Raw genomic sequence first — 15,839 nt, 5'->3', positions numbered from 1 at the left:
AACACTGAGACTTGAAAAGGGATACAGACACTTCAACAATAGTTGGAGGCTTTAATACCTCACTTTTAATAACGTATAGAAGGCAGAAGCTCAGCAAGGAAATAGAAGAGCTGAACAATACTATAAACCAGTAGACCTAAGTGACATCTATAGGATACTAGACGTTCTAGCCAGGGTTATTAGGTGAAGATATGAAAGGAATCCAGTTTAGAAAAGAAGTAAAACCATCTCTATTTGCAGATGACATGATTTTGTATGTACAAAATCTTAAGGAATCCACAATAAAACTATTAGAGCTATAAATGAGTACACAAAAGCGAATTGAATTTCTATGCATTTGAAATAAATAATCCAAAAATGAAATTAAGAAAAAAAGTCCATTTCCCATAGCATTAAAAGAGTAAACTACTTAGTAACAAATTTAACAAAAGTACAAAACATATATTCTGAACTACAAAACGTTGTAGAAAGAAATGAAAGAAGACCTAAACAAATGGAAAGACATCCTATGTTCATGAATCAGAAGACTTAATATTGTTAAGATGACAATATTCTGCAAGTTGATCTACAGATTCAACCCAGTCCCCATCAGAAGCCCACTTGGATTCTTTGCAGAGGTTGACAATCTGCTTGTAACACTGTATTATATACAAGGAACCCAGAACAGTCAAAATACTCTTGAAAAATAAGAACAAATTTAGAGGACTCACACTTCCCAATTTCATAATTCACAACAGAACTATATAGTAATTGAAGCAATGTGGTACTGGCATAATGACAGATGTGTACATCAATAAAATGAAATCGAGATTTCAGAGATAGAGCTTCACATTTATAGTTAATTGATTTTTGGCAAGGATGCCAGGACAATTAAATGGGGAAGGAACAGTCTTTTCAACAAATGATGCTGGGACAACTGGATATGCACATGCGAATGGGTGAAGTTGAACCCCTTTTTCACATCATATACAAAAATTAATTTAAAATGAACCAAAGACCCAAAAGAAAGACTTAAGACTACAGAATTCTAAGGAAAAAATATAGAAGTAAATTTTCATGACCTTAGATTAGGCAATATTTTCTTAAATATGACAGGAAAAGCACAGCAGCATTAACACAACAAAGACAAATTGAACACTAAAGCTATAAAATTTGTGCTTCAAAGGACACAAGAAAGTGAAAAGACAATCCATAGGCTGGGAGAAAGTGCTTGCAAATCGTACATCTGGTAAGGGACTTGTATCTATAAGGAGCTGTCACAACTCAATAATAAAAAGAGAAACCCGATTTAAAAATGGGCAAAATATCTGAATCAACATTGCTTCAAAGAAGATTTACAAATGGCCAAAAAGCGCATGAAAAGATGCTCACCATCATTAGCCTCTAGGGAAATGCAAATCTAAACCACAATGGGATACCACTTCCCACTCACTAGGATGGCTATCGTCAAAAAGTCAGACAATAACAAGTGTTGGTGAGGCTGTGGAGAACTCCACAAACCCTCACACATCGCAGGTGGGAATGCAGTAGTGCAGCTGCTGGGGAAAACTCTGGCAGCTACTTAAAAAGTGAAACATAGACTTAACATATGACCTAGTCATATGTTAGGTGGAATAAAAACCCAAGAGAAATTAAAACACATGTTTACACATGTTTACACAAAATCTTGCAAGTGAATGTTCATAGCAGCATGACTCATGATAGCCAAAATGTGGAAGCCACTCAAATGTTCATCATAAACAAAATGCGGTATGTCCATACAATGGAATATTATTTAGCAGTGAAAAGGTGAAGTATCCATATTGTCATGATATGGGCAAACCTTGAAAACATTATGCTAAGTGAAATAAAGCCAGTAACCAAAGATCATGGATTGTAGGATTCCATTTATACGCAATGTCTCAAACAGGCAGATGTATAGCAATAGAAAACAGATTCATGTTTGTCCAGGATGGGAACTTGAGAGAGAATGGGGAGTAACTGCTAAGGAGTATGGGGTTTCTCTTAGGGGTGATGAAAATGTAAAATTGATTGTAGTGATGGCTGCACAACTCGGTGAATATGCTAAAAACCGTTGAGTTGTACACTTTCAATGTGTGAATTGTATGGTATGTAAATTATACCTCAATGAAGCCATCATTTTTTAAAAAGAGAGTGTCTGTGTGCTGGATTTCTTATAGACCTCTTAATGATGACAAAATACCTGCATTCTAATAAGTGACCATCTTGGTGACAGCACCAAATGACTATTATTTTTCTCACCGGCACTGTGTTTCTCATCAGTATGACACCCTGTCCCTTGCTTGGTCAGCTGTCTCACCTCCAAAATGGAGAACTAACAGGTTAGGCACATATTATTTAAAAAGAAACAACTCGGGACACCTGGGTGGCCCAGCGGTTAAGCACCTGCCTTTCATGCCCAGGCAATTAATTTTTAATTAATATTAATTAATTAATTAATTAAAGAATCAATTGATTCTATTTTGAAGATTCACATGTGTTTCATGTATATAAAGGCAAGGAAAAGACAGTTCCAGATTCAAAAGCGATGTTCTGTACAATTCATATGGTGGGGTTGAGGGGGAAGGGGCCATAGAACCCACACCCGAACATATACAAAAATAACTGACACGGGGACCCCCTTCAGCAAGGATGATGTAGCTCTTCCCAGTCCCCAGGGCCAGGGGGGAGGCACATTCTAGAAAATGGCACTGTGGGAGCTAACCAGTGCGAGCCAAGGTGCTGGGGGGTGGGAAGGGGTGCCAGTCCAGAGGGAGGAAGGCCTGCGAAGGGGACTTGAGACGGTTGGCGGCCGAGGGGGCTCAGGAGCTTGTCCACCCTGGTGCGGGTGCAGCACAGCCCGAGTTCCTCCCGCCGGCTCCGGGGGTACGTGCGGAAATCCCCCCTCTCGTCCATGCAGGTCACGGCTGCCATTAGTGGGCACAGGATGAGCTCAGTCCTGGAAGAAGCTGACTTGCACAGAGCCGTTGCTGCGGGGCAGGATGGTGGTGCTGCGGGTGCAGAACCAGTTGCGCAGGTAGGGGAGCCGGGCGAGCTCCTCACCCTCCAGGCCGTGCTCTTGGCACCTGCCTTCAGCAAGGGTTCACTCGAGTCGTTCTGGAAATACTTTAGGAGGGTGATCTTCTTCATCAGGGAGTTGGGATGGGAACTCACGGGGAGGTAGGACTCCATGCCATCATGCTCCATATACAGCAGGCTGTCACCATCATCATAGAGGATGAGGCGGGTCGAGTGGTTGAAGAGCACCCCACACTGCTGCCCCACAGCTGGTACCCAGGCCGGACTTTCGGAATAGTCCACCCACTTGCTAACCCAGAAGATGGGGATGCAGGTGGGATCCTCAGCCTCCTCTGGCCTCACCAGCCCCCGCTCTCGGGGTTTGGACGCATTGACACTGTGTAACTGCTGCATGTCCCCCAAGTGGCAGTCAACCGCCTCATTGGTCTCCCGGGATCGAGTACCACATCGGGCTCCCTGCATGGAGCCTGCTTCTCTCTCTATGTCTCTGCCTCTCTCTCTCTCTCTCTCTCTCTCTCTCTCTCTCTCGAATAAATAAATAAAATCTTTAACTAATTAATTAATTAATTAAATTTAAAGACTCTCCTCAGTTAAAAGAAAAAAAAGAATCACTTGGAAGGCTACACATCCCAGGCACAGGCTAAAGTGAACCTTTTATACAAACCAAAATTAATAAGGGAAAGGGCTTTTATTTATAGAGAAATCACAAAGAAAGACTGTGGAAAGATTCCCTTACAGACACAAAGGTTCATGGGAGGTGAGTGAGGGCTTTTGCCCCTGTCCCCGTCCCGTCCCCTGCCTTGGGAGCCTGGGTAATCCCTATTCTTATAAGCAGGCTTTCCCCTAATGTCCTTTGTTCCTGTTCCAGGGGAACAACCTTTGCAAAGGTGTGGAAGGGAGAGAGAGAACATGGGACATGGAGTGAGCAGAGCACTGGGCACAGTTCAGTCCAGTGCAGTGGGTGGGGCTAGGGGGAGGGAGGCTGTAGAGGTGGGCCAACCAGACCACCCAGGGCCCTGACTCTAGCTGAGGAATGGCCTGGACTCACTGGGTGACCTTGGGCAAGTCACACTCCTCTCTGGGCCCAGTTCCATAGCTATGATTTCCCTCGTTAGGGTGGTAAGAAGAACCCCATGACATAAGACATTGCAATGTACTGCATGGTGCTCTTGGAACAGAGCAAGCACTGGGCAAATTTTGGCTGTTATATTGACAGCAGTGTTTCTTCGGCACCTCTGACTGCCTGACACAAGCTATGTCTAACTGAAATAGCGGAGAGAAATTAGACAGTTGTGTTCATCTCAACTCCTTCTACAGCTCCATTAAGGTGATAGTATAGAAATAACAGGAGCGTTGCCAGTGGAAGGTGGGGCTGATGGGGAGTGGGGCCTGAACCAGCAGGGCAGAAGCAGCTCAATGTCTGCCAGACACAAGTAGCCCACAGAGTTCCAGAAAGGCTCAGGAAGAGGAGGGGGGAAAAAAGGCGGGCTGATGGCAAGTCAGCATAGGAGCAGTTAGACTCCGAAGTACCCCCTTTGCCAACCTGCAGAGCCACTCCCAGGAGACCAGGAGATGAAGGTCACTCTCCAGAGACAGAACCAGAGGGGATCCTGGCCCAGAAACACCCAAGCGGCTGACCTCCCGCAAACACATATACAGGACAGGAGGATGGAGAGTCTTCTCTCGAGTAGTTGGCCACTGGAAATGGGCATTTGGAGTCCTCCCAAAAAAAGCTGACTTGCCACCAGTCATCCCAGTGAAGGCGTCGTGTTCCTCCCCCACTGAAATCAAGTGCACAGTTTCCTCTGGGTGTTTTAGGGCCTGCGAGGATCTCCAGGAACAGTCGGGGAGAAACCCTTGGAGGAGACTGAGACCACGCAGGCGGCAGAGCAGAAGCAAAAGAAACAAACAAGAGAACTGAAATGAAATCTCTGACAGAAATTGTGCAAGGTAGCATGAAGGAAATTGCTCAGAGAGCATGTAAAAAGCCCTAGAAATCAATAACAGGAAAAAAATAAATAAGAAGGATTGAAGATCAACCCAGAGTCAATATCTGACTAAGTGTTCAGAAAGAGATAAAAGAGAAAATGAAGGAGGGAAAGTTACCAAAGAAGCATGATAAGAAAAATTTCCAGAAAGGAAGGATGTGAGTCTCCAGCGTCTAGGAGCACACTGAGCACCCAGTACAGCGGATGAACACAAGCCCCTCACCAAGGCACATCATTTGAAAACTTCAGAAAACCAAGGATAAAGGAGGGAATCCTTAAAAGAGTGGGAGGAGGAGGAGAAAAAGAAACCCCCATACAAAGACAGGGAATCAAAATGTCAACGAATTTCTCAGAGCCACACTGGGAGATAGACAAGTGTGGAGCAAAAATCTAAAGCACTCTGAATGAAGACAATTTTCAACCTAGAATTCCATGCCCAGCTAAACTATAAACCAAGGGTGAGTGTAGAACAAAGATATTTTCAAGCATGCCAGTTTTTTCAAAAAGTTACCGGAGACGGGGCGGTTACCTGGGTGGCTCAGTCAGTTAAGCATTTGCCTTCAGCTTGGGTCATGATCTCAGGGTCCTGGGATGGAGCCCCACATTGGCTTCCTGCTCAGTGGGGAGCCTGCTTCTCCCTCCACCTCTGCCTGCCGCTCCCCTGCCTGTGCTCTCTCTCTGTCAAATAAATAAAATCTTTTTTTTTTTTAAGTTCCTGGAGGATAAACTCCACTCAACTGAGAGAATAAGGCAAAGACAAAAAGACATGGGACCTTACAAAGAGGAGTTCCAGTGCAGGAGGCTGTCACAGTGAAGGCCAAGCTGACAGCAGTGCAGCAGGGCTCTGACACGTTTGGCCATGTGGATAATGGGGGGGAGAGGTGGTGTGTGTGGCTATCAGCAGGGTTAGGGAGGGGGACGCCTGGCTGGCTCAGTCACAGCCTGCGACTCTGGACCTCGGGGTCGTGAATTCAAGCCCCACGTTGGATGTAGAGATTACTTAAATAAAATTTTAAGGAGGTGGTTTGGGAAGAATTAGCACTAGGAACATAGAAAACCAGATAAGTGAGACAACAAGGTCATAATGAATTCCAGAAAACTGTAAAAGTAAGAGAAAAAAGTCCTCAGAGTACTGTGCTTGGAGGAACTGAGTACAGTTACGTAGTCATGATAACAGTAATCCAGAATAGCTGCTTAATGAAAACGTATGTGCCTCAACTACTGGGAGCCCGGGAAGAAGGAAGTGTGCGAGCACCGGAGGAAAGAGCATCACTGCCCTCCCCAGGAAGCCAAGAGAAGAGAAGTATCTCAGAGGGAGGCGTCAGGAATGAGCGGTTAACACACTGTTTAGAAGTTCTGAAAGGGAACAAGCAGAAATGGCTTCAGGATTTGAATGGAGCTGCCTCTGGAAGGTGGTGCCGAGAGTGGGGCCGGGTAAGAGGGACGATGCGGGGACTGGCGATTTTTGTTTGCAGCCCACAGTGTACTATTTGGTTTCCCGAAACAGCGTGTTTGTATCACTTTGAGAAAAACAGAAACGGATGAGCAGTAGGCTTAATTAATGCCTCTTGGTAGGAGAAGACAATGAAGCTCAGAAGACACGGATTCTTGGGTGAGTGTCTAGCACGGCCAGCTTAGGGTGGAGCTGGGTCCCCCAGGCAGCTCTGGGGGCCCGTGACTGGAAGTGACGGGCACAGGAAAGGAGAGGACTGGAATACGCTACCACACTGAGTCTGTGGAGGACTTGACCCTCCAGTGCTGGAAGGATGGTTTGGAGAAAGCTCAGTCCGTTTGTGTTATGGCTGCTGAAGCCAGTCGAGTTCAGAAGAAACGTATTTGCATTTATTTGATCCAAAAGCTTTACTTTCAAAGAGGGGAAAATATGGGACCAGGGGAAATTCTTCTCAATGACCGTGAATTCCCAGGCCACAGAGCAGAAGAGACAATTTCCATAATATTCCACCTTATTCTGTACACGTTCCCAAGCAGCCTTTGATGCTGCAGTTTAGAAAAGCAGCCCAGAGCCTCTTGCTCTAAAACAAATCAGCTGCTGGGCACCCGCCCTCCTCCCTGGCCTCTCCACCCCCTCCTCAACTGCCCACTTTTGCTGCTTCAGCTCCCACCCCTCTCTCCCTGGCCCCCTCCCAGCCCACATTCCAGCGGGGGCAGCTCAACACTAGGGGATGGTGTTAGAGGTCCGGGGGTGCGCTCACCCAGTTAGCAATGTGAGCCCCCAGGCTGGTGGAAGACTTTCATATCAATGGATGGTTGCAGGGACACCTGGGTGGCTCAGTGGTTGAGTGTCTGGTTGTGCTCCAGGGGTCCTGGGATGGAGTCCCACATCCGGGTCCCCACAAGGAACCTGCTTCTCCCTCTGCCTGTGTCTCTGCCTCTCTGTCTGTATGTGTCAATAAATAAATAAATAAATAAATAAATAAATAAATAAATAAATAAATAAAAAAAATCTTAATGGACAACTGCAGACCCGTGAGAGACCTCCAAGCTCCCCCATCCCTAGTGGAAAGTTCAAAGTCTCAGCAAGGCCCCAGGTCCCCCATATCAGAGCCTTGGGCCTCTTCCTGTCCTCCATTCCCTTCTCAATCTTTCAGTTCTGCCTCTTGCTTCCAGGCATTTGTTCATGCTGTTCCCTCTTGTCTGGAACACTGTTCCCTGAACTTCCCAAGTCATGGCACCTGGTCACATCTCGGGGGCCCGGTCTGCAGTAGGAAGGTGGCTCCTCACCTCTGCTGGGCAGGTACAGCTGGACAGGTAGTGGTTTCTTGATGGCGAGGGCGCTGGAGGGGGCTGGGGGTCCCCACACCGAGAGGGGGGCAGGGAGTGTCAGCAAATGAAAGAAGAAAGGAGCCTAAAGGTGGCTGCTGAGCTTGGCTGCGTCCAGCCCCAGAGCCCTCGGGAGACCTGACCCAGAGGCCCCCACAGGTGGGCGGGCCAAGCAAAGGGTCACAGCCACTTGGGAGGGGGAATCCAGGCAGTTGGGGGCCCTCTCCTTCCTTCACCCACCCAAGCGAGTAAGGCCCCACCGTAGACCAGGGGGAAACGGTCCCAGAGAGCCCCGGCAGGGCGGCACGAAGCCCCTGGCAGACTGGGAGGGAACCAAGCGGGGCCTGCAGCGTCCTCTCAAGGACAGGAGAACCCCAAACCTCGGTAAACTGAAGAACAGCGGCTTAGAATCCAGACTAAATAAGCAGCCGGGAGCCAGGCCAGGAGCAGCTGCTGGGCTTGGGTCGTGGCGCCCCCTCCTGGCTGTTCCTTCAGAGGCCACACAGGCTGGTTCCTAATCGAAGACCAGTGGCAAGGCTGAGGGTCCACAGGCTGCAGGGGGCTGTCTCTGGGGGAGGAGCACCAGGGACCTGGGTCCCCCCTGCACTCACTATGAGACTTTGGACAAGCTCTTGAACACAACCAAGCCATTTAATGAGGAGGGACTTTGGAGGTTTACTAATCTCCCCCCAACTCAGGCCTCGGAAAACACGGGGCCACCTAGAGATGCTGGGCAGTTGTGACATGGCACAGGGGTGCTGGGGGGACACCATCCTGCACCGCTGGTCCTAGAGAGAGGGCTTCCAGAGTCAGGGAAACCAGAGAAGCCAGAGCCACCCCCCTGGCCCCCTACCCCTGCCCAGGACCCAGAGTCCTCTGGTCACCTCTCCCCTCACTGCCTCCACTGTCCTCCTCCTTCCCTCCCCCCAACTCCCAGCTGCTCTTCCTGCCCCAGACCCCCAGCACCACTGGAGGGTTGCCAAGCCCGAGGGCGAATTGGAGTTCCCATCCCATCCTCAGGACCGCCCAGCCTTAGGGCCTGGGCCCCCTCTCCCGGCTCCACACCCCTCCACTCATGCAGTGCTCACACACCAGACACCCCCAGCCGGTGACAGGCTGTCCTGGATCTCACAGCAAGCCTTCTCCCATCCCCCTTCTCTCTTATCTCCCAGACTCCCTCCCCAGGCCTCTGCTCCTGCTCCCCCAGACCCACCATATGATGGTGACTGGCCACAGACCCACAACCTCCCCCTCCTCCACGCCCTGTCCCCTGCACCCTCCAGCTACAGCCTTTCTTCGGCTCCTGTCTTGTGGGCACAGAGAGATGCTCTCAGCTCATCTTCATACACGCACAGCCCCCCTGCCCTCACCAGCCACTTCCTATCTCCGTCCTCCCTTCAGAGCCTGAGTACTCACTCCTAAACCTCCTTGCCTCACATTTGCCCCTTCACCCCTTGTTGCTGAACCCAACAGACACTTTTTCTCCCACTCTCAGCCCATTCACCTAACAAGCTGGCCAGACTCGCCTCGCACCATACTCTGCTCCTTTGGGTCTCTGGGCCTTTGCACCTGCTGTTCTTCCACCTAGAACTCCCTTTCCTCCCTCCTTCACAAACTAATGCCTTCTCTTTCTTTGACAGTAAGCCTGAGTGTCGCTTCCTTTAGGAAGGTTTCTGTGATGCCCCAGGCTGGTTTGGATATCCTCTAAGGGCAGCCCATGATTCGTGTAATCTGGTCCCTGGATCTTTCGGCCCCAGAAAATTTATTTTAGTTTCTCGAATATGAAGACCTCTTCCCAACCTCAGAGCCTTCACATGTGCTGTTTATCTGCCAGGGTCCATCTCTGTCCACACTGTCCTCAATTTATGTTTAGAAAAGTAGTGTCCCCTCATCCAGGATGCCTCCGTCTCTTCAAGCTGGCCAGGGCCCGTCACCGGTCGCACAGGTCCCAGGCTTCCTCTGCCTGGCTCTGATCCCTCTGGGCATCACAGAACATGTCCGTGGGTGTCTCCTACAGCTCATCCTTCCTGGATACTTTCTAAGTACTTTGCGTACATTAATCCTATAGCATATATAATAATCCTATTGTTATCCCTGCTCCACAGATGGACAAAGTGAGGCCTGTGTCCTTCATCCAGGGCCAGAGCTGAGTGTAAAGTCTGTACCAGGCAGGGCTTCCCAGACCCAGGGCTCTGCAAGAACAGATGCCTCCAAATCTGGTTTAAATGGAAACCAGCCTCTGAGCTGCTCCCCACCCCACCACCAGCCAGGGATGAAGGCTCTGCAGCCCCCCCCCTTCCATGCTGTTTATTCTTTTGAACAAATTGTGAGTTTTACAAGACATTCAGGGCCTGTGGTGGCAAACACATGCAGCCATGGTGAGAGCTTTCAGACCCACTGGGCCTCCAGCCCCGCTCCTGCCCTTGCTCTCCAGTGCGCTGCAGGCACCCTCAGGGCGCCCCCCACCCTGCCCCATGGGGCTGCCGGAGTCAGGGGCCACGACCCCCTAGCCCAGGGCACCCTCACGTGCACAGCTCCTTGCTCTGAGGACTGAGGGCCTCCCCAGTCTGCAGCAGCTGGACCCTCACAACCTCCTGGCACAGGGCACTCCTGTGATGTCTGCCCAGCAGAAGAGGAAGCCAAGGCCCTGAGAAGAAGCGATGCACCCGCAGCCAGGCAACTGGCCAGTGGGGAAGCTGGGGATCAGAACTCCGATCTCCTCGCCCCAAGCACACAGCTTTGCTGCTACCTTTAAGGCCAAGAGAGCAGAGAGAGTTCATGTGCTTCGTGGCCGGCCTGCTGTTCTCCCTTCATACTGTCCTGGAAAAGCCTGAAGGTCTAGGAAGCAGGGATGGCGTATTCCAGGCCTGGGCCTGCACCTGGGGAAGTTACTCAGCTCCCCAGGCCTCCATTTCCCCTTCTGAAGATTGCCAGGTCACACCAGGCTCTGCCAGTGATAAGGTCCTCCATCTCTCTTTTCTACCAATTTTCAGGTAACCTTCAGAATCTTCCAGAACACCGGAGCTCATTTAGTCCACTATGCATTTCCCAACTGAAACTTTGTTTTTCAAAATAAAGTAATTGAACTAGTGCGTGAAACCATGTGAAGACTCAAATATGAGACACCTCCCTCTCTTCTGAGGGATAAATTGGGGGGAAGACACCCTTGCCTTCTATTCAAGCATGTGTGGCAGCTGCACATCCTTCAGGCCCTCCTGAAGGAGGACCTGGCTGCACTAGGCTTCTTTTGGGGGTGCTGATCATAAACACTGTGAGAGCAAAGATGTGCAGGCCTCTTTGCCACGGCATTCCAGGCCTTCCTGCATCTGCCCTTGAACGGCGTCTCTGGGCCGTCTCTTAACCTTGTGCCCCTGTGCTCCAGCCATCTTTCCCTGAGCCGCCCAAGACCATGGGCCCATGCGGACAGTTCCTGGGAAGGGAGGGTTGTAGACCTAGGTGGGCCAGGACAGACATCTGAAAGATAACATTGCATTGAAACCAGATTGGCAAAAGCCTTCCAGGAAGAGGAAATAGCAGGTGCAAAGGCCCTGGGGCGGGGATGAGCTTGGTGTGTGTACAAAGAAGCCAGCCTGCTGGCATGTGGTAGGTGAGGGGAAGAGTGGTAGATGGTAAAGGGAGAGGTGGACCAGTAGGGACCTGGGCAACGCTGGCCCACAGCCAGACCCACACACCCAAGTGCCAGCAGGAGGGAGAGTGTGAGAAGCATGGGACACCATCGGGAGCATCACCCCGGGTGAAAGAAATGGGCTACAGCAGCCCACAGAAACATGGATGAGTGTGAGCATATAACATCCAGTGAAAAAAGTTTGCTCCAAAGACAATAGCCTAAAATAACTTTAAAAAACTAACCATTGAGGAATACATATGGATGTGATGAAATAAAAAAAGGAAAGGCAAATGAGGCACTGGGATTCAGGATGCTGGTGACCGCGGCTTTGGGGGGTGGTGGCAGTGGTTGAGAGCTGGATTGGGGACCAGATGGCTGGGCGGAGGACGCTTGTCTGGAGCAATGGATTCATGGGCACTTGTCACATTATCAAAAAGAAACAAACATCAAATCAGAGTGGTCATGCATGAACCGATGTTGAATTTGTCTCCTGGACCAGCCTGCGTAGGAGCCATTTGATCCAGAACCTCGGAGACCAGGCCTGGGGATTGGGATTTTATTTGGGGAGCAATGAGAGCCACTTCAGGGTTTAGGGTTGGGGAGTGACTTGACTTGATTCCTATTCTGCAAGGATCACTCTGTGAAGAACAGAGGAGTGGGGAGGAGAGGGAGGCTAACCAGCCTGTTAGGAGGCCACTGTCATTATTGTGCAGGGAGCGATGTGGGGGTTCGGGTGATGTGGGGGTACAAAGGTGATGTGGGGATATAGGGGGTAATGTGGGGTGCAGGGGTAATGTGGGGGTGCAGGAGACAATATGGGGTGGCCAGGGGCAATGTGGGAATGCAAGGGGCGATGTGGGGGTGCGGGGGACCAGCACTGGTTGTTAAGTGAGAGCTCTATTTTGCACTCAGGTTTGAGATGTGGGCTGGTTACTCTCCCCGTGCACCTCACACACAGATTCCCTTCTCCACACTTTGTGTCCAGAGGGGCTGACCCCATGGACAGCATCCTCTGGGTTCCCTCAATCTCTGGCTCCCAGGAAGAGACCAGAGGGCAGGAGGAGCCAGATTCTGGAATATCACCGCTAAAATGAAAGACATGGCTACACCTCGTACCAACTACTACTACGTAAGAGGCTCAGTACTGAAGGGGTCTCTCTGAATTTTGGAAGTTGTCTACACCATACCTGGGGGCCATTTCCTGGGGAACTGGCACACCTGCCAGTTTGGGATGGACCTGAAGTAAAAGAAGGCTCTGCATCGTGTGCAGATTATGGTGCCAGCTGCCCTGGCACCCAGGCCCCGTGGCCCAGCAGATCCAGCAGAGGGTGGATGGCCAGGGCAGGCTGGGGTGGGGTGGGGTGGGGTCCCTGGAGCCCCACAGAATCAGCACAGACCACTGAAGCTCCAGGGCCCGGCCTGCTCTCCTCTACTGACAGCTCCTCTGCATTAGAAAAGCAGCCCAGCTGGCTCTGGGAGAGCCTGGAGCCCACAGCCACTGGACACCCGAGGGAGGGATGCTGGATGTCCTCCTGGGCCTATGTTTCCCACCCACTGTCCTCTCCCTGCCCCGTGCTGACCTGTGGGGACTGTGTTAAGGGGCTCCTTTGCCCTCTGGCTTCTGGCTGAGCTCAGCATTGAGGAGCCCTGGCAGGAGCCTGGGTGGGGAGCAGGCGGGAGTCATAGCAGTTATTGTCCCAGGTCCCTTCCTCCAGGGTGTCCCTGAGAGAGGTCGCTGCTCCATCACAGCACACTTCTCTATATGGCTGTCTCCTTCCAGGTCCCACCAGCTGCTCTGTCCTCACACTTCTTCAGCCCTTCTTCAGCGAATGAAGCTCTCCAGTTACTGCACTAACCTGTAATTTCCTACTGCCTACCAAATTTTTTCAATTAGTTCCCTTATTGACACCCCTCCTTAAGTTACCTCAATCCAAGCTTGCTATTTCCTGCTGGGACCCAATAGGATGATAGGTATGCATGCAGAATTCCATTTAAATTTTATTTTTGAGAGAGAGAGAATCTCAAGCCAACTCCCCTCCGAGCGTGGAGCCAGAGCTTGACATGGGGTTTGATCCCAAGACCCTGAGATCATGACCTGAACCAAAATCAAGAGTCAGAACACTTAACCAATCAACCCACCCAGGTGTCCTGTGCAGGCTGAATTCTAAAATGACCCCAAGGGTCCTGCCCCCTGGTTTACACCTCCTGTATGATCCCCCTTTGCTGAGGCTCAGCAGGACACAACAATCACTCCTGTGATCATGTTATACAAGACCCTGTCCCAGCTGACTGGAGAGAGAATCTCCTGGTGGCTTTGAAGAAGAAACTAGCATTCTGGGAGAGATCTATGTGCTGACGTCCAGAGGGTGGCCTCTAGGAACTGACAGTGAGTCCCAATCAACAGTCAGCAGGGACACGGAGACCCCAGTGCTGCAACTGTCAGGAGTCAAATTCTGCAACAACCTGGATGGGTCTGGATGAGGACCCTAAGCCTCAGATGGCACTGCAGTTGATTGACGTTGGCAATCAACGTCACCCTGATTCTTGCCTGGTGAGACACCCAGCAGAGAACCCAGTCGTGTTAATTACCCAGGCTCTGACCTACAGAAACTATGAGATAATAAGTGGGTGTTGTTTAAGCCAGTAAGTCCCTAGTAATTTGTCATGCAGCAATAGAAAACGAACACGCTGGATTGGATACACTCCTGCAAATCGTGAAGCTGGGTGTGAGCAGCAGCACTCCTGCATTTGATGGTGGAGGCGGGCACAGAACTGGGCGGGAGCAGGTCCAGGAAGCACAAGTAAATGAAATGAATGTGTAGCTTTGATGCCATGGAACCTACTACTGGTGTTCTGACATCCCTATGGGGGCATTCCCTTTGACCAGTCAGCAGAAGGGAAACCACTGGGAGCCCCATGTTGACAAATGAGTGTGCATCAGACTGGATGGAGGTGAATCACAGCCCCACTTGGGGCTGCACCCAAATTTCATGAAGGGAGAGTCTCCCATGGGCAGAACTTCTTTCTTTTAAGATTTTATTTTTATTTATTCATGAGAGATACACAGGAGAGAGCAGAGACAGGCAGAGGGAGAAGCAGACTCCCCAGAGGGAGCCTGATGTGGGACTCGATCCCAGGACCCCAGGATCACACCCTGAGCTGAAGGCAGACACTCAACCACTAAGCCACCCAGGTGCCCCATTCCATGGGCAGAACCTCAAGTGGTGCCCCAGTGCCCCCTTCAGCAGAAGAGATAGCCTGGGGCTTGTTTGCATTTACACTGATCCATGGGTAGAGGTTCCTGGGTTAGCCGTCTGCTCAGTGACTTATGAAGATCAAGATCAGAAAGCTGGGGGACAAGGAGTTGGGTATGTGGCCCAGCCTCTCAAAATAGGCAAGGTGCAAAGCCCTCATCTCATGTAAGTGTGCACCAGAGGGTAGCCACTGCAGAAAGAGGCTTCCGTGAACTACAGGGACAAGATGACTCTGGAGGTCAGCTCCGCTCTCTCCCCAGCTAGTCTTGTCCTCGTTCAGGGGGCTCATGAACAAAGTGACCATGGCAGCAGGTGTATTAGTCTGCGCGGGCTGCTATAACAGAGTAGGGGCCTTAAACAACACAGTTTCACTACTCATAGTTCTGGAGGCTGGGGAGCGCATGATCGAGGTGCCTGCAGGGTGGGTTCCATTCCGAGGCCTCTTCCCTAAGCTTGGAGGTGGTGCCATCTTGCTGTATGCTAACATGACCTCTCCTCTTGGTGTGCATGGAAAGGAAGAGAGGGGGAGCTCTCTGGTGTCTCTGCTTATAAAGACACTAATCCTATGGGATCAGGATCCCTCCCTTAGAACTGCATTTAACCATAACTACCTCAGTAGAGGCCCCATCTCCAAATACAGCCACACTAGGAGGTGGGGCTTCAACATATGAATTATTGGGAGATACAATCCTTCAGTCCATAACAGCCAAGGCTCTGTTATGGCAGAGGCTTCTCACAGGCTTAACAGCATGGACTTTGCCCTACAAAAGCTGATTTAGCTACTGCCACTGTTGAGTGCCCAGTCTGTCAATAAGACAGGCCCATGCTGCCCACTTTGGGCACCATTCCCCAGGGAATCGTGATGATGGCAAGTTGATCACATGAGGAGTGCATCGATTAATCCTCATGGAATGTGGGTATAGATTTGCCTTCTCTACTGGATACTTCCACCAGGACCACTATCTGTGGCCGTGTAGAATGCTTTATCCACCACCAGGGCATGCCATACTGTATGGCCTCCAACCCAGGAATGCAATTAACAGAGAGATAAGTTTGTGGCAGTGGGCTTGCACCCAGCAGCTAGCCTGCAGGGATGGCGGGGTGGCCTTCTGAAGTTTCCGTTACAGCACCAGCGGGAAGCTAGCACCC

The sequence above is a fragment of the Nyctereutes procyonoides genome, unplaced genomic scaffold (assembly GCF_905146905.1).
Source record: "Nyctereutes procyonoides isolate TBG_1078 unplaced genomic scaffold, NYPRO_anot_genome, whole genome shotgun sequence".
Lineage (NCBI taxonomy): Eukaryota > Metazoa > Chordata > Mammalia > Carnivora > Canidae > Nyctereutes > Nyctereutes procyonoides.
The sequence above is the reverse complement of the archived record's forward strand: the minus strand, read 5'-3'. Positions refer to the sequence as shown.